Source organism: Sciurus carolinensis, chromosome 9 (genome assembly GCF_902686445.1).
Source record: "Sciurus carolinensis chromosome 9, mSciCar1.2, whole genome shotgun sequence".
In the NCBI taxonomy this organism is placed as follows: Eukaryota; Metazoa; Chordata; class Mammalia; order Rodentia; family Sciuridae; genus Sciurus; species Sciurus carolinensis.
This window is the reverse complement of record NC_062221.1, coordinates 57,047,936-57,068,202: the sequence shown is the minus strand read 5'-3', so window position 1 is coordinate 57,068,202 and position 20,267 is coordinate 57,047,936. Positions and strand designations below refer to the sequence as shown.

Genomic DNA, 20,267 nt, shown 5'->3' with positions numbered 1-20,267 from the left:
GCCCGTTCTGTGGGTCGTCAGGCAGCTGGAGTTGTCTGTGTGTGGCACCGGTATGCTGTGGGTGCAGACCAGGCGGCGGCTATTCTCTCACCCGCCCTCTGCTCGCCAACCACAACAAATCACCCGGTTTCCCAGACAAGCCACATACTTTCACTCCTCCACACTCATGTTCTGCCGCCCCCTAGGCTGGGAATGTCCTTTCTCTCATCCACCTATCAGAAATCTCATCCTTCCACATCCAGACCAAACTACAACCTCTGCAAAGCCTTCTCTGTCATCTTCTGGCCCCATGTCCCAACTACTCATCTGATTTACAACATGATTTCTTCTGCTTGGAGTTAGGTATGTACATAACTGACTCCCAAACCCCCACGAAAAGACAATACCTTGTTCATCTATTGGTATCTCCCAGTCCACCCTCCACTCTCTGAGCACTAGTATTCAGATGCCCCTTAGAATAGCCTTAGGGGTCTGACTTAAACAGGACTGGCTCATTATTTTTAAAATGTCAATCAACACATGGAAAAATAGAGCTAAAAACCACCCAAGATTCCTCCATCCAGAAAAAATAAGATTAATATCATTTCTCACATCTCTCTATTTACATATGCATAGAAATGTGGAGAATGAGAGGAAGGATGTGCGAAAGGATGGACACAGATTGCTCTATGAAATTGCTATATTCTAAAGCTGTCACTTTAACACCTCATTTAAACAGTGTGAGAGAGGGAAAGTTGGTGCTCACACCTCCTCCACTTCTCCTCCAAATCTGTGCTTCTGATAGCATTCTTTTTTTTAATTATTTTTTTATTTTTACAGACTGCATTTTGATTCATTGTACACAAATGGGGTACATCTTTTCATTTCTATGGTTGTAAACAATGTAAATTCATACCATTTGTGTAATCATACATGTATATAGAGTAATGATGTCTGTCTCAGTCCACCATATTTCATACCCCTGCTCCCCCCATTTTCTTCTACATAATCTAAATTTCCTCCATTCTTCTCTCACTCCCCACCCCCCCCACACCCCCATTATATATCATCATCCACTTATCAGGGAAAACATTTGGCCTCTGGTTTTTTGGGATTGGCTTATTTCACTTAGCATGATATTCTCCAATTCCATCCATTTATCTACAAATTCCATAATAATATTATTCTTTATGGCTGAATAACACTTTTACATTGCTGGTGGAGTTGCAAATTGATGCAGCCACTCTGGAAAGCAGCGTGGAGATTCCTCAGAAAATTTGGAATGGACCCTCCTTTTGACCCAGTTATCCCACTCCTCAGTTTATACCCAAAGGACTTAAAATCAGCATACTACAGTGATGCAGCCACATCAATGTTTACAGCAGCTCAATTTACAATAGCTAGATTGTGGAACCAACCTATCCATTCAACAGATGAATGGATAAAGAAACTGTGATAACATTCTTTTTACTTCATCACATCCTCTCCCTTAGCTTTAACTGCTGGCCTGGGCTTAGTTTTGCTTCTCTACTTGAATGGAGCAGGGGTTTATCAAATCACCTTTAAACACTTTCCTTCAGTATGTTTGTTAATTGATGTCTCCCAGGGTTCTTGCAGGTATGAGAATGTCTACCTGCCTTATACCTGCTGAGGAATTAACAGAGTGGAAGTCTCCAGTCCCACTGCCTCTGCCCCAGAACTCGGTGAACATCTCTACTCCCTGTCTTTCTTCTGCTGCAGGTTAAGTCTCAGGCCAACATGACTTTTCCCTGTGACAGCAACTAATTGCTCCCAATATCGAGATTTTCCTTTCAGAGATAGGAAAGGAAAATCCTGAGCTTTAAGAATCACCCAACACCTAGATGGAGACTTTTTTCTCTGCTCCTTTGAAGCCAGGTGTGTCCATGTGACCAAGTCTTGGTCAATGGAACATGAGCAAAAGTGGTGTGTGCCTCCAAGTATTTCCCAACTACTATTCTAGAGCATCACCTCTAAGCAACCCTTAGATCTGTGATTTGTCTTTTCTTCTCACCATAGGCTGTGATTTTCCTCAAGCTTCCTTCTCTGTGAGTAACTTAGTTTTCAATAGATTCTAGTCTGTTCCTTTACTAACTGGTGTGTGTGTGTGTGTGTGTGTGTGTTGCTGGGGACAGAATCTTGCACATGCTAGGCAAGTGTTTTACCACTGGGCAGTATTCCCCAACTCCCTTTATTAAGTTCTCTGTAAGGATATTGTTTGTGTCCTCAATTGCTTCCCTTAGCTCAGTAATTGTGTTAGTCAACTGTTCACCACTGTGAGCAAAACCACCAACAAGAACAACTAAGAGGGGAAGTTTGTTTTGGCCAATGGTTCCAGAAGTTTAATCCATGGTGGGCTGAACTCCATTGCTCTGGGCCCAAGGTGAGGTAGAATGTCATGGTGGAAGGGCACGGGAGGAGGAAAGCTGCTCCATTCCTGGCAGCCAGGAAGGGGCTGCAGGGAAGAAGAACCCTTCTAGGATGTGTCCCCGTGACCCACCTCCTCCAGTCACCCAGTCAGTCCATTTAAACTAAGATGGACTGGTTGGGTTACAGTTCTTATAACCTAATCGTTTTGCCTCTGAATATTCCTGCGTTAACACAGGAGACTTTGGGGGATACCTCATATCCAAGCCATAACAGTAATGGTCTGTTTTATTTAATTCTATAGTTTCACCATCTATCTTTGAGCTCTTGATTTATTAATTTTCAATAAACTTTATTTTGAGTGAATAGCCTATACTGCCTCAGACAAGGACAGAGGCAAAAGATGTCCCATTCATCATTAGGTGAATCAGGATAATTTTCACCATATGTGATGCCCTCTACCTTCCCCAATCCTCCTCATCCCTAAAGTGGGCTCAAGGCCCTCTTATCCTACTTCTCTAGCTCAGGCTGCTTGTTCCCATTCCAATGCACAAAGGGCTTCTCTGAACTAGAGCTTCACAGGTAATATGTGGGTTCCCAAAGGAACTTGGAACTTTTTAGATAAATAAAGGAGATAAATCTTTTCCTTCTCCCCTGTCATACATGATTGGGCACACAAAGACTTTCTTTGAAGATTCCTGATCTACTTATTGACTGAATAAAAAAGAAGGAGGAAAAAACTAGAAATAAGACTCAGAAAAGGTCATAAAAATCAGACCCACTGGTCCCAACTTAGCAAAATGTTGATCAGACCATGAAGCAGGTGGAAGAAAAAGAACTCAGCAAGGGATGTTGCCCTTGAAAGATTAAGAGAGGGAACCACATTTTAGCCAGAAAACCAGGTCTTGGCAGCCTGCCCATGCAGGCCCTGAAGTGGAGGCCAAAAGCACAGGCTCCAGTGCCCAGCAGCCTGTGTTCAAGTCCAAGAACCTCAGCTCATTCAATGGTCTGCCTCTGAACAAGTCACCAAACTTCCTTCAGCCTTTGTTTCCTCATCTATTGAGATAATAATAGTACATGCTGCACAGGGAAGTTATAAAAATTATATTACATAATACATGTAATGGTTCCAACTTTTCCTCCCCCCACTTCCTGCCTCACATGTTCTTCTCTCATACCAACCTGCTAGTTTTCCCCAACATATGCAATGAGCCATCCCTCACACTGAATCCACACTCCTGCAGTCCTTTCTCCCCCAAATGACCTTTTCCCCAGAGGCTAACAGCTGCTACCTCCTAAGACCCAGATTAGGTACCACCTCTCCCAGAAAGCTTTCCAGAACACTGTATCTTCTTCCCATTCCCATACCCAAATCATAATAGGTTGTAATGAATTTGTGCATGTCTGCCTCCAACTAAGCTCTGAAAGAAGCAAACTTCCTTATTCATGTCTATATTCTACAAGTAAGCATTGTGTGTGGCCTGCAGCTGGCACTCAAGGATTGTTGAATGAATGAAGAAAGCAAGGACTCTAAGAAGAGAGGAAGAGGGTAGTAGGGGGAGTTTATCTGCCACTAACTTCCCTGATAGTTTCACTGAAAATGTGTGTGTGTTCTTATGCGCACATACAATGTGAGTTCTTCCTGTAGGTATTCCCAATGCCTAGAATATAATAGGCATTCAATAAATATTTGATGAGCAAATTAATGTTAAATATACTCAAGAAGAGAAGAAACTGTTTAAGAGCCTAGAAGCACACTGCAAGATAAGCCCTTAACAATGATGATATTGAGTTCCATTTACAAGTTTAAAGGCATATAAGGTAGCAGAGCAGTGGTAACCACCAATCTGTGGTCATGCTCACTAACAGTGTGTTTAATCCCAGTCATAATTAAATAATGAGCACAAGTGGATATCACAGCTTTAAAGGAAGGAAGGAAGGAAGGAAGGAAGGAAGGAAGGAAGGAAGGAAGGAAGGAAGGAAGGAAGGAAGGGAGGGAGAAGGAGAAAAAAGAGAAAAACTCACATGTTATGCACATGTAACTGTTCCATTGGTTCTTTCAGATGTTTTAGGGTACAATAAGTTTCCTGGAGCTGGCACCACCCACACTTATAATCCCAGAGACTCAGGAAGCTGAGGCAAGAGGTTTGCAAGTTTGAGGACAGCCTCGGCAACTAGAGAGACTCTTTCTCAAAATGAAAAATAAAAAGGGCTACAGATGTAACTCAGTGGTAAAGTGCCCTGGATTCAATCTCCAGTACCAAAAAAAATTCCTTCCTAAAGCTTCAATAAGGAGAAATTTTTCAACTAAACCCCCAATGAACAATAGAATGAAGCATTTCTTAAGCCCAAAGGACAGGGAATTATTAGTGGTGGGCAGACCTACAGCGTGATGTAGGGAAAGGTTGATGAGCTACCTCCACTCCCAGATTCGCCCCTCAACAGCAGAGGTATGAGTGAGTCCTTTCTGGAGTTCAGTTTTCTCATCTGCAAACTGTAGATAATGATGCCAAACACCAGCCTTGCTATGAGAAGTGCAACACCAATAGTGCTTAATCACAGCCAGGTACACAGCAAAAGTCCAGAACATGGTAACATTTACCGTGTTTCCCTCATCAAACTAGGCTAAGACTTCAGGAAAGTGTTAGGGTTTGGATCTGGTATTTAGAGATGGGCTTCTAGGAAATAATTGAATCACAAGGACTCTTACCTCATCAGTGGATTAATCCACTGGTGGTTGAAGGGACTACTGGGAGGTGAGACCTAATTATTGGAGGATGTAGGTCACTGGGACCATGCCCTGGAAGGGCTTTCCTTGTCCTCCCCAGCCCCCCACCACCGGCTCTTTCTCTCCCCACCCTGCCATGAGCTAGTAGCTTTCCTCCACCACATGCCCTTCTGCCATGATATTCTGCTTCACCTCAGGCCCAGAGCAAAGGAGTCATGGACTGAAAACTCTAAAACCATGAGCCAAAATAAATTTTCCCTCTTTTACATTGTTTGTGCCAGATATTTTAATCACAGTGACAAAAAGCTGAGTGACACAGAAAGGGATATGGAAGATCTTCTCAATTCCAGCTCACAAAGGGTACAGTGTTCCAAAAATGCAAGCTGGATGACGTCTCACTCTGTGTTAGAGATAACTCCACCAACCAGGAGTAGAACACCAATTTAGAAAGACTGTAATGAAAAAAATTTACAACCATCCTCCTGGGACATGTAGTTCTTTTCCAGTTGCCAGATTTCCTGGTCATCTAAAGTGTATGTGATATATTTATTCCTGTGGAAATAATTTATGAATATAAGGTCAAGCAGAGCTGAAGCCAAGGACAGAACAGGGGAGGACTGCCAAGATCCAATGGAAACAAAGTTTAAGCCTCCTTTGAAGGCTTCCACTTTATGCTACTTTTTCAGAGAAGGTAAAAACTGCTCAGGTTACATTGCCCATAATTTGTTTCCCTCCCCTTGATTCTATTTTGCATCTTTCTGGTTCTTGAACCATAGTCACAGACTCTCCAAGTTGGAAAGGACCTTTGCGAACAGTGAAGCCAGCTCCCCTGTGACAAAGGAGTCCTCTGATGGTGAAGTTCACTTTCAGCCTTTGTTTGAACATTCTTATGACAAGGAGTCCGCTGCCTGGTAGCACGGCCTGTCCCATGGTTGGACAGGTCTGTTAAAGTTAAGTTCTTCCTCATCCACCTCTGCAAGACTCCCCACCCCACCTGTCCCCAGAGTGGTTGTCCCTTCCCCAGTACACATTCAGGGTGGCTCTAATCCTCTTCCTCATGAAGAAGATGCCTCTTATTTTTATCTCCTGCCATATAGAAAGCCCCAGTTTCCACATTCATTCTAATACCTTCAATAGACTGTCCTAACCCCATCTTTCACGTAGCCCATTTCTGGGTGGGCTTCATTCTGTCACTGTCTGGGTGGGAGCCAGGAAAGCACAGCGCTCCAGATGGGTCTGAACCACCACACAGAGTGGAATGTTTCCTCCTCCAGAGCCTGAGATCAAACACACTTTTGCTTTTTTTTTTAACTTTTCTCTCCTCCCTATCGCATAAGTGCCAGTTCTGCCACAGGGTCTCCCATCCTGACCCTGGGAACAGAAACAAACTTGGGAGGCCCAAAGAGGGGGAGATGATGATGTGGCTCAGTTTTTGCACTCAAGGCTGAGGGCACCCAACCAGGCAGGCTCTCTCCAAAAATAACACCTCATCCAAACAGTCAGCCTCTTGGTAACTTCCTGAGAACCCTCCAGTCTAACTTTACAGGTCTGGTCTCAACGTTCCTGGGTTCACTGCTTTGCCACCCTTTCCAGAGCTCGATGAACTGGTTCACTTAGCCTACTGACACTTGCCATCAATTGTTCATGCGTTTGAGGTCTAAATACACTTAGAAATATTTTTTTATGAACATAGATAAGTGTCTACCAACAAAAGACTGGTTAAGTAAACACATTCAAAATACAGAAAACAACGAAGTATGAAAAACAATAAGCATATACTGATATGGACAATACTGCAAAACCTATAATAAAGTGAAAAAGAACAGTTTGTCAAGTGGTGGGTATATTGTAATCCATTTACTGAGTTTGTAAAATACATTTGATGATAATCATGAATACATGTATAAATGCAAAAGAAAGGGGTTGTTAAGGCCCCACCTTAAACTATAAAAAGGAGTCACTTCAGAGACAGGTGGAATGGGGTTGGAAGAAGGGCATAAGGTCGGGGAGGGGGGTAACTTTTCACCCTGTCGGAATATTCTAAAACAATCTCATGTATCGCCTGTGTGAAGAAGCCTTCCAACCTACACATATCTTTCATTTGATGATGCCAGAGTTGGAAGGGCCTGGAGAGGACAGGGAGTTGAGTCTCTGAGGTGGCTGCCCAGGGTGGCATGTGTCCCTCCCAAGGCCACATAGCTAGCTAGCAACAACCAGAGACCACAAATCACAGTCCAGATCTTGAAATAATGAGAGTTCCAGTGGATGAAGGAGAGGCTTTGTTTTGACTGTTAAATCAGATCCTCTCCTCCTTTATCTGAGTCAGAGATTCCTACTTGGGTGTAATGGTGAATGGAGGAGATGAAGACTCATGGAAGTTCCGAAGTAGAAAGGGGAGCCCATCTCTTCCCATAGAAGAAAAGGACCTCAGAAGGGCCTGTTATTCAAGGCATAGCTGGTAAGACCAGAGATTTCTCTGGATCACCTTGCCCCCATCAATAAAGCAGAGAGAAGAGCTAAGGACTGGAAAGCAGATTTGCAAGGATGGATGCTCCGTGTGTCCGGTGTCACCTGAGAACGACCACGTGTTAGGTGAGAGAGGCTGGCAGCAACACTCCAGAGTGCATTCTAGAGAGGCCAGGCCTCAGTCTGGGACCTTCGTTCCTCATGGATTGTGTCACTTGGGAAGGAAGGTGGGGTCAAGTCTGATTTAGGTCCAACTAACATTGAGTCACTTGGGCTTCCACGTGGATTACCTCATTCAAAACTCACCAAATTTTTACAAATGTGCTCTAAGAAATTCAAAAGTCATTTGCCAAAAGCATACAACTGGTAAGGGGTTGGGAAATTAGGTATCCTAACTTTAAATTCAGTCTTCCTTCCACCGTGTTTCTTTGAGACATTACAGGGCCTCCTTGCTGGAGCAACAAAGCTTAAGGCATCCCCAGGATGGTTGGCTTGCGCTCTCTCTCTCTCCCTCTCTCTCCCTTCCCCTCTTTTTCCCTCTCTCTCATTCTCTCCCCCCACCACACACACACACACAAACACACACACACACACAGTCCCACAACTGCAGACCCCAAGCCAGAACAACTCAATGTCTCAAATATGCATCATGGGACTCAGTGAAGGACTGAGGCAGATAAGTTGTCTGGGACAGGATTCAAAGTAACATGGGATTGAAGTTGGGGTTATAGATTGGCCATGAGTTTTGACAACAGTTGAAGCTAGATAATATGTTATAGGTTCATTGCACCCTCCTTTCTACTTTTGCATGTTTGGATTTTTCCATAATAGGAAGATTTTTTTTAAGTGCACTAAATGATCATTTCCCTCTCAATTTATTACCAGAGAGGAGGTTCCATTTTAATTAACTTTCTACTTCCCTCAGCACAAAAAGCCACATAAGGGCCTGCTGCCATGTAAGAAACAATATTAAAATCAGTGTCTGCAGCTTGTAAAAGAATCAATTACAACCCAGTTACATCTGAGTGCCTCCTGAATACCTGACACTGTACTGGACCCTTTACCTAGGATGCAAGATAATCCTTACAATTGCCATATGAGATAAGGTCTATTATTCCCATACAGAGGAGAAAATTGAAGCTTAGTACCTTTAGGTAGCTTGTTCACATCTAAACAGGTGGTAAATGGTAAACAAGAATCCAAATCCTGAATCGCTTATGCCCTTAATTTCTACAGTTCCCACAATACACAATATTTCTCTACCTTAAGGTTTTATACATAAGTAGATAAACATATGACCCTATAATTCCAACTTTAAGACTCTATCCTATGGAAATTATCTGGAAAATGAACAGAGATTTATTTGCAGACAATATTAATCACAACGACAATGGGAAAATGAGGAATGGCTTGACTACCCAATAAAGACTCTTGTCCAGAAAGCTTTCTCACCTGCTCTGCTGTGGTCTTGGGAGGATGACTCTCCTCCGTGACTGCACAGTATTCTGCACTAGTCTCTTGTCCCCTCTGACTCCTCCTTTGGACTCTGAGTTTCTTAAAAGCTGAGCTCTTCTTATTCACCTGTGGTGGAGATGAGGCGCTTGAGGACATGGTGAGTGAATTAAAGGATCCTGGAGTTGCTCATCTAACACAGAAACTGAAAACTAGGGCAAATTAAAGTTTTTGGAGATCACAAGAGCAGGACTAGAACACAAGGCCACACACAGAGCTCTTCTCCCTGTGCTGTATTGCCAGTACTCTTAGACTTCAAACAAAAAAAAAAAAAAAAAAAAAAAAAAAAAAAAACCCTACAGCTGATATTTTAAGTCTTGAGCAAAGGCAGGAAAGGCAAAAAGAGGTGAAGGTCATTCCTCACAGGTCCTCACTGAAAGGAACACTAAAGTGACCCAATACCCTGGAACCACATGACGATGAAGATGCTGAGCAACTGATATGGATGACAAATCAAAGGGCACAGCTTTAATGCAGCTGTAGACTACGAAATGCATATATGAGAAGGTTAAACCCCAAAAGATGAGAGACATGGCTGCACAGACAGTTACGTTCTCAACCATACAGGAAAACAATCCATAAAAAGAAAAGACCAAGTTGAACAAACAGAGAAGATGGTAAGAAATCATGAACAGAATCTCCAAGAACTATGGGATATCATGAAAAGGCCAAATTTAAGAATTATTGGGATTGAGGAAGGCTTAGAGAAACAAACCAAAGGAATGAACAATCTATTCAATGAAATAATAACAGAAAATTTCCCAAATCTGAAGAATGAAATGGAAAACCAAGTACAAGAGGCTTATAGAACTCCAAACATACAAAATTACAACAGACCCACACCAAGGCACATTATTATGAAAATACCTAACATACAAAATAAAGACAGAATTTTAAAGGCCGCGAGAGAAAAGAATCAAATTACATTCAGAGGGAAACCAATAAGAATATCAGCAGATTTTTCAATCCAGACCCTAAAAGCTAGAAGGGCCTGGAACAACATATACCAAGCCCTGAAAGAAAATGGATGCCAACCAAGAATCTTATACTCAGCAAAACTTACCTTCAAATTTGACGATGAAATAAGATCCTTCCATGATAAACAAAAGCTAAAGGAATTTACAAAAAGAAAGCCAGCATTACAGAACATTCTCAGCAAAATATTCCATGAGGAAGAGATGAAAAACAACGATGCAAATCAGCAACAGGAGGCGCTAGCCTAAAGGAATAGCCAAATAAAGGAGAAACCAAATCATGTCAAAAACAAATATGAGTCAATTGACTGGGAATATAAATCATATCACAATAATAACCCTGAATGTTAATGGCCTGAATTCATCAATCAAAAGACACAGACTGGCAGATTGGATTAAAAAGAAAAATCCAACAATATGCTGCCTGCAAGAGACTCATCTCATAGAAAGAGACACCCATAGACTAAAGGTGAAAGGATGGGGAAAAACATACCATGCACACGGACACAGCAAAAAAGCTGGAGTATCCATCCTCATCTCAGATAATGTGGACTTCAAACCAAAACTAGTCAGAAGGGATAAAGAAGGACATTACATGCTGCTTAAGGGAAGCATAAATCAGCAAGACATAACAATCATAAATATCTATGCCCCGAACATTGGCTCATCCACGTACGTCAAACAAATCCTTCTCAATTCCAGAAATCAAATAGACCACAACACAATAATACTAGGCGATTTTAACACACCTCTCTCACCACTGGATAGATCGTCCAAACAAAAATTGAATAAAGAAACTATAGATCTCAACAACACAATCAGCAATTTAGACTTAACGGACATATATAGAATATACCATCCAACAAAGAATGAATACACTTTCTTCTCAGCAGCACATGGATCCTTCTCTAAAATAGACCATATTTTATGCCACAAAGCTACTGTTAGTAAATACAAGAAGATAGAGATACTACCTTGTACTCTATCAGATCATAATGGATTGAAATTAGAAATAAATGACAGAATAAAAAACAGAAACTTCTCCAATACCTGGAGACTAAATAATACACTATTATATGATGAATGGATAACAGAAGACATCAGGAGGGAAATAAAAAAATTCTTAGAAGTAAACGAGAACAAAGACACATCATATCAAAATCTCTGGGACACTATGAAAGCAGTACTTAGAGGAAGATTTATTTCATGGGGTGCATTCAAAAAAAGAAGTAGAAATCAACAAATAAACGACTTAACACTACAGCTCAAAGCACTAGAAAAAGAAGAGCAGACCAATACCAAAAGTAGTAGAAGACAGGAAATAGTTAAAATCAGAGCCGAAATCAACGAAATCGAAACAAAAGAAACAATCGGAAAAATTAACAAAATAAATAGTTGGTTCTTTGAAAAAATAAATAAAATTGATAAACCCTTAGCCACACTAACAAAGAGAAAGAGGGAGAAAACTCAAATTACTAAAATTCGGAATGAACAAGGAAACATCACAACAGACACGAGTGAAATACAAAACATAATTAGAAGCTATTTCGAAAATCTATACTCCAACAAAACAGAAAACCTCAAAGACATCAACAAATTTCTAGAGACATATGAATTACCTAAACTGAACGAGGACGACATACACAACTTAAATAAACCAATTTCAAGCAATGAAATAGAAGAGGTCATCAAAAGCCTACCAACAAAGAAAAGTCCAGGACCAGATGGGTTCTCAGCCGAGTTCTACAAAACCTTTAAAGAAGAGCTCATTCCAATACTCCTCAAACTATTCCATGAAATAGAAGAGGAGGGAACCCTCCCAAACTCGTTCTATGAAGCCAATATCACCCTGATACCTAAACCAGACAGAGACACATCGAGAAAAGAAAATTTCAGACCAATATCCTTAATGAACATCGATGCAAAAATTCTCAACAAAATTTTAGCAAATCGCATACAAATATATATTAAAAAGATAGTGGACCATAATCAAGTGGGTTTTATCCCAGGGATGCAAGGTTGGTTCAACATTTGGAAATCAATAAATGTCATTCACCATATCAACAGACTTAAAGTTAAGAATCACATGATTATTTCACTAGATGCAGAAAAAGCATTCGATAAAATACAGCATCCCTTCATGCTCAAAACACTAGAAAAAATTGGGGTAGTGGGAACATTCCTAAACATTATAAAGGCAATCTACGCTAAGCCCATGGCTAATATCATTCTAAATGGTGAAAAACTGAAAGCATTCCCCCTAAAAACTGGAACAAGGCAGGGATGCCCTCTTTCACCGCTTCTATTCAACATCGTCCTTGAGACTCTAGCCAGAGCAATCAGACAAACCAAAGAAATTAAAGGAATATGAATTGGAAAAGAAGAACTCAAACTATCCCTGTTCACTGATGACATGATTATATATTTAGAGGAACCTGGAAATTCCACCAGAAAACTTTTAGAACTCATAAGTGAATTCAGTAAAGTAGCAGGTTACAAGATCAATGCTCATAAATCCAATGCATTTTTATACATAAGTGATGAATCTTCAGAAAGAGAAATTAGGAAAACTACCCCATTCACAATAGCCTCAAAAAAAATAAAATATTTGGGAATCAATCTCACAAAAGAGGTGAAAGACCTCTACAATGAGAACTACAGAACACTAAAGAAAGAAATTAAAGAAAACCTTAGAAAATGGAAAGATCTCCCATGTTCCTGGATAGGCAGAATTAATATTGTCAAAATGGCTATACTACCTAAAGTGCTATACAGATTCAATGCAATTCCAATTAAAATCACAATGATGTACCTTGCAGAAATAGAGCAAGCAATTATGAAATTCATCTGGAAGAATAAAAAACCTAGAATAGCTAAAGCAATCCTCAGTAGAAAGAGCGAAGCAGGGGGTATTGCAATACCAGATCTTCAACTCTACTACAAAGCAATAGTAACAAAAACGGCATGGTATTGGTACCAAAATAGACAGGTAGATCAATGATACAGAATAGAGGACATGGACACAAACCCAAATAAATACAATTTTCTCATACTAGACAAAGGTTCCAACAATATGCAATGGAGAAAAGATAGCCTCTTCAACAAATGGTGCTGGGAAAACTGGAAAACTATATGCAATAGAATGAAATTAAACCCCTATCTCTCACCCTACACAAAACTCAACTCAAAATGGATCAAGGACCTCGGAATCAGACCAGAGACCCTGCATCTTATAGAAGAAAAAGTAGGTCCAAATCTTCAACTTGTTGGCTTAGGTTCAGATTTCCTTAACAGGACTCCCATAGCACAAGAAATAAAAACAAGAATCAACAACTGGGATAGATTCAAACTAAAAAGCTTTCTCTCAGCAAAGGAAACTATCAGAAATGTGAAGAGAGAGCCTACAGAGTGGGAGAATATCTTTGCCAACCATACTTCAGATAGAGCGCTAATTTCCAGAATCTATAAAGAACTCAAAAACTCTACACCAAGAATACAAATAATCCAATCAACAAATGGGCTAAGGAAATGGACACTTCACAGAAGATGTACAAGTAATCACCAGATATATGAAAAAATGTTCAACATCCCTAGTAATAAGGGAAATGCAAATCAAAACTACCCTAAGATTTCATCTCACCCCAATTAGAATGGCGATTATCAAGAATACAAGCAACAATAGGTGTTGGCGAGGATGTGGTGAAAAAGGAACACTCATACATTGCTGGTGGGGTTGCAAATTAGTGCAGCCACTCTGGATAGCAGTGTGGAGATTCCTCAGAAAGCTTGGAATGGACCCACCATTTGACCCAGCTATCCCACTCCTTGGCCTATACCCAAAGGACTTAAAATCAGCATACTACAGAGATACAGCCACATCAGTGTTCATTGCTGCTCAATTCACCATAGCCAGATTGTGGAACCAACCTAGATGCCCTTCAGTTGATGAATGGATAAAGAAACTGTGGCATATTTATACAATGGAATATTACTCCGCAATGAAGAATGATAAAATTATGGCATTTGTAGGCAAATGGTCGAAATTGGAGAATATCATGCTAAGTGAGATAAGCCAATCTCAAAAAACTAAAGGACGAATGATCTCGCTGATAAGTGGATGAGGACATATAATGGGGGGTGGGACGGGCTAGCATTGGGTTTAGGGTTAGGTTTAGAGTTAGGCTAAGGAGAGCGGTAAGAATGAAGGAAAGAAGGACTGTGTAGAGGGAAAAGAGGGGTGGGAGGGGTGGGAGGGGTGGGGGGGGGAGGGGAAAAATAAAATAAACATCATTACCCTATGTAAACGTAAAAAAATAAAAAAATAAAAAAAAAATCATACTGAATGTTAGAAGGTGTCAAGTGGTATGGGAATAAAGTAAAGCAGGTTATGGAAAAAAAAAAAACTCACAGAAGGAGCATTTAAGGTAGAAGAGCAGAAAATGTGAGAGATGAAGGGGAAAGAATGAAGTTTTGACATTTAGAGAGCAACATTGTGAAACCAGTGAAGGCCTACTGATGTTGTAAATTACTGTTGAATGTTGACAGTATACATTTTTAAAAGTTTGCACTAAAATCAATTTGGTATCCAAAAAAAAAAAAAAAAAAAGAAAAAAGAAAAGACCAGAAGGAAAATTACCAAGTGCTAACAGTGGTTGTCTGCAAATAGTGGAACATTTTTCTGTTTCTCAATATTTTTTTGTAATTTCCGATTTGTCTTCAGTGGACATGTTTTATCTTTATAATCGGAACAATAATTAAAACTTAAATTACCACACTGATTCTGAAGATTAACCTGACTAGTAATGACTTAGAAAATTACCCCAGCATTTTAATGTGATGAAATCACATTGCTTAATATGTTACTGTCACAGATTAGCCTATAAAAAGTACATCTATAGGAGTCAGGATGCAATGATGTAGTTTAAGAATATATGCAGACAAGTAAGAAAAACTTCCTTAATTCAGCTGTTATGGAACAAATCACTGATACCAGGTCTGAGTCCAGATTTACAGGACTCTAACCTGCTAAACAATCACCGTGTATTTCGTTAATGAATTATTACTGGCATTTTTTAATGTAACCTCATCCTCACCCTTCTGGAGCACCATATTCTCTTTGAAGTTGTCTATATTCCACTGTCTCATTTACCACCAGTCTTACCTTTACCAATAAAAAGAGGGAACCCCGAGGGGTCAAAATTGAGGTAAATTAGATTTTCTGTGGGTTGCTGAGGGCAATTTCCAAGAGAGATCCAAATGTATTCTGAGCAAGGGCAGTAGGGCTGGGCACGGCCCTCTTGAAAAATTGAGAATCTCTCAGGGCAAAGAATGGGTCTACTTGTTCTTTTCTTGGTAACCCCAGGCTGAGCACAAGACCTTCTCTGCTTCCACTGCCTATGTCAGTTAGCAGAATGAATAAGTGGAATGACTTAAGATTGTACACCCCACAGCTATGAAAGTTCTAGTTTTCATCTGTTTTTTACTGTGTCTTTTACCTTAGAGTTGCACAGACTTAATAACTACCCAAACCTCCCTTTATAATTTAGCAGGCATTCACACCTCTTTGTGACCAGTTGGGGACCCCTTATCCAAGCACACAAGTTTCCCCACCGATCACCTTAAAATCTGGTGAGCACAAGAGCCTGCCAAGAGGTCTGAACATATGCATGTGTCATGTGACTAATACCACCAGCAACTCTGGGAGATTTATACACAGTATTCCCCTCATATCATACACTGGCCCTGTTGCTTCTCTCTCTGGAAGGCCTGAGCATCTTCCACTCCACTAGAGCAGCAGTTAGAGACTGGGCAGGTAAGGATCTCACTGTACAAAGAAAACTGGAGCCCAGGAATGGAGGTTGGGTGAACAGCAAAGTGGAGTCTTTTCTGACTTCTCACTGCCCTTTGCTTTAAATCATATGCAAAGCAAGCCTCTGACTGCATAAGGCAGAAAGCAATAGGGGAACCCAGTGTAAAGAACCGATTCCCAGTAACAGCAACACTCTTTACCATATCCACCATTGGGATCTATGCCTTTTGTTTAATAACCAAACCCATTTAAATCCTTAAGGAATTCATCCTCTGACTTCCAGAGTGTTGTTATAGCAACTACATAACTTTAACTCTCCTCTAGGGTACCAACAACAACTTGTTTGATGTAACATATTCCCTTTAACGCAAGAAGAAACTCTAAAAGTAGATTGCACATTGCCACATATCTTTGGGCAAATAATTTCTCTTTGCAATAAGAGGTTCCCGGATGCAGCCTGATGATTTCTCAAGTACCTTACAGGGTTAGCATCCTAATGAGAAAAACAAATTCCCATGGCAAGTGGAATTGCTATGAGAGTGAAACACTGGAAACAAACCCTAAGGAAAGAAACAAGTGTAACTAGGAGATAACAGGAACAGGGCGAAACCACAAACCACCCTAACTTGGGGAAACCCGGCCTGGCTGTTTTTTGGTTTTCCAACTTCTCCTTTGCCAAATACAAAAATAAGCAGCTACTTCCATGGACTCATAAAAAAATAAATAAATAAAATAAAATCAATGAAAACAATGCTTTGTTCTCCCATGGGGGGGATCAAGAGCAGCCCTCTAAAAGACACTTTCTTCCCTGATGTCAACAGTCCATGCTTTCGCCCAAACAAAAGCCTCCTGGCACTGGGATGAGAGTCAAAACATCTAAGTCTCCATAACTGGCCATATTCCAATTTGAGGGGAAGGGGCAGCCAGGAGAGGGAAGAAACGAGGCTTATGAAAGGCTAGAAGAGTAGGGAATTACTAAATCTATCTTTTCTCAACAGAATAAAGAACTCTTGAAAGGGATAATAGAAGGGTGCAGTTTCAATTTGAATTACTTTCTTTGTTTAACTCTATTCTGCCTAAGGCCACTGCTTTTTAAAAAGGCAACCACAGAAGCATGGTTCTGCCTGGAATTACCAGCTGGGCTATGCAGAGTGGATGCTGGGAGACCCACACTCAAGTCCTATCCTTAATTTCATCCAGTTTAAACTTGGACCAGCGGCCGATCTCTCAGACCTCAGTTTCCCTCCTGTAAGACATAATAAGGTTCGGTGGACGTTCTCCTGAGCTGTTCATTAACAGTGACATGGGGCTAGATGTTCTCCAGTTCTCCTAAGACAGGTTAGTGTCCAACTACTAGCCAAGGTAAAGATGAAGCCCCAGTGTTCACCCAGCACACAGTGGGGCAGCGCTGCCTCACTTCCTGCGCACATGGCTCACTCCCCAACCTTATGGTCTTACTTCCGCACTGACACCATTGCCCAAGAGACCAATTCATTCTCCAAACCATCTTCCTTCTGCCAGCCCAGATCTGATTAAGTAAAATCTGCAATGCTGAGTTGAGCATGTGTAAGCAACGAAAAACAAAACGAACAAGAGGCCTCTCTTTCCGGACCTTGGAATTTCTTTCAAACCATTTCACCATAAGTGAAACAGTACGTCCCCACCTAAAACAAGAGACCATGGCTGGCATTGCTGTGAAAACACATAATAAACCGAATCGGAGCCAGTGACACCTGGGGTGTCCAAGCTCACGGACCTATGAAGCAAAGCGTAGGCGAAACCCAAGCTCTTACTGGCCGGTGTTTAAATTGGACTGTTCTTTCTACAGGCTGGAAAGGCGCTCGCAGATTTCCCAAGAGGAGGTCGCTGGAGCGCGTGGACAATGGTGCGCCGGTCATGGTCCTTTTTGGAAGGACACCCATAGACCCTCCGCTCGAACCAACATCTCTAGTACACCTCCGGGAGGGCCTATCCACTTCACCCCAGGGAATGCTCCACTCCCGGGGGCAGACTCTTGGTCTAGGCTAATTCTTTTTGTAGCTGCTTTCTTGTTTCGTTTTTCCCTTTTTAAATCTAGCAGTTTAGTCTGGTGCACAAGTGGTACCTTTTAAATGTCTCTCGCTCGCCTCCACCTAGTGGCGCCTGCAGCGCCGCTCCCTCCCGCGCGGCTGAGACAATAGCCCGGCTCCGCAGGGCGGCTCACTAGGTTTGTGGTGCGCCCAGATCCCAGGGCAGGGTGCACGTGCGTTTGTTGTGGTGTCTGGGTTCCCGCTCCAGCCGCGGGCCTCTGTTTCCCGATCTGCAAAACCACTAGGCAGGATCTGCAGGAACCCGCACTCTGCAAGACGTCCGCTTCACACAATACAAATGGTGGGGTGTTGAAAGCGGGATTCTGGGGGGCCGCGCGCACGTGGGTTTGTTGTGGGTCCGCAGGTTTGCGGAGCCAGGGAGAAGCTAGGGCTGCCCCTCGGCCTGAACAAATACACCGACTCCTCCAGCCAAAGGGCGGCTGGTTCCGCGGCAAAGACAGTTGAGGCGGCGCTGGAGACAGATCCCCTGCGCCCTAGGCGCGCCACGGGCCCCACCGCTGTGCTCCGCTCACGTACCCTTTTGCGTCACTCCTCCCGGGGGCCCCAGAGGCGCCGCCGCCCACCGCACCCCTTACTCACTCGCTGCGCTCTCAGGGGAGAAGGCTGCCGGTGCTCCGCCCGCTCTGCGCTGACGCCGGCCGGTAGCCTGTTCCCTTTGTTAGCGCGGGGCAGTGCCCCAGGCGTCTTCCCCAGCCGGCTCAGCCCCGGACTCCCCTCCCCCAGGTGCCTCCGGACTCAGCGCTCGGCTGGGGTAGCAGAGCTCGTGACGGGAGCTTTAGAGGGAGTCCCAGGAGGTGGGGTCTGATGGGGAGGAACGAAGGACAGGCGGTTTGTGGCGGTGGGATCGGGAGAAGGAGGGAAGAAAAGCGCAGCGGAGGGGCGGAGAGGAAGCAAGCCGTCTCCGTTATGCAAATAGAGTCGCGAAGATTAGGCAGGGCCCCGGGCCACAGAGCGCACCAAACCATCCTGGCCTTCCGGAGGTCGCTATCGAGCGGGCTAAGGGTTGAGGGTGCCTGGTTAGGACTACGCGTGAACAGGAACACTGCCTTCCCTCAAGACAGCAAACTGAAGAGAAGGGCAATGCGGCAGGCAAGGGTCCCCAAATGCTGCTTGCATACCCACCTACTCCCGCATGCCCAGGAGAGTTGAATTTGGTATTGTTCAGTTTTTTTGTCCTAACAAGCAGCCACTGTCCATCCTAGCTCTTCGACCAACTGACCGCCTGAGCAAGTCCCTAAACCTCTAGAAACTAGCATAGCACTCTTCTTCTGTTGGATACTAAAGAACGAAATGTATCTCAAAGGGGTTGGTAAGAATCCGTTAACATCTTGCGTGGCACGGACTAGGCGCGCTCAAACAACATACAAAATAAGGGAAGGGGCACGGTGGAACCCCTACACACAGAAATGTCCATCCCAGCTGTCTGCAGGTGGACTGGCAGAGGAGGCCTCTGGTAGAGTAATGAAAAGACAGCCAGGTTCCCTTCCTCCACCGGGCTATGATGGGGCTGCTGGGAAAGGCAAGAGGAAACCATTTGTTGAACAAACATAGGGGTGGCACCCTGACTGCCCCAAGGCCACTTCCTCAAGGCAGAAAACACCTATAAGAGGTGGCGCATTGAACCACCACTCCAGTCCCCTAAAACCCAGAGAAGGAATGGGACTAGCAGAGGAAAGAACCATTTCCTAAATGTCTACTGAGTGCCCTCTACACACCCTGCTCTGTGCAGGAGGGAAGAGGGGAGGAGGATGGGGAAAGTGGAAGATAGATAGTCTGAGTCCTTTGGGAAGGGGGTCCAGTGCACAGAGAGCTTGAAGCCTGGGCCTACAAAGTTCTCTCCTCAAGTCAAAGGGGCCACTCCCCACCTTCAACCTGGAAAAGGGGAGGTTGCATTCTCCTACCCAGCATCCTTCTTCCAAACACTGCTGCCTCCTCTCTTGATCCTGGCAGTTTCTGCTCCTAACCCTTCCCTTGCTGCTCTGAAAGCAGTATTGCTCTGTACAAAGAGTTCCAATTAAAGAGAGCACCAGACAGTGAATTTAAATCTATGGTCAACACACCATACATTCTTGAGGGAGTTCAGGGCTACCGTTTCCTCTTGTATAAACTAGAGATATTGAGAACAGTATTGTTTTCAGGTTTATGTGAAATGATCTGTGTGGAAGCACTTAGCTTACTGTCTGGCATATAGATAGCGCCCATAACAGTAAAATGTGGTATGAGAGAGTGCCCAGAATCACACAACACTGTCTTCTGTTTCTGAGAGGATGCTGCATTAAAGATTGAGACATAATTCTTTAAACAAAAAAGACAGAGGAAACGCT

The 20,267-nt window shown here is 42.8% G+C and overlaps 1 protein-coding gene across 1 annotated transcript in view; it reads right to left on the bottom strand.

Annotated features, from left to right (window-relative positions):
• St6gal1 (ST6 beta-galactoside alpha-2,6-sialyltransferase 1) overlaps positions 1–18,746 on the bottom strand; it is a 138,769-nt gene extending 120,023 nt beyond the window's left edge. The window contains exon 1 of the mRNA XM_047565245.1: positions 18,523–18,746. The gene's annotated coding sequence lies outside the window, so the exon portion shown is untranslated. The remainder of the gene's footprint in view (positions 1–18,522) is intronic.
• Between the last annotated feature and the right edge of the window lie 1,521 nt (positions 18,747–20,267).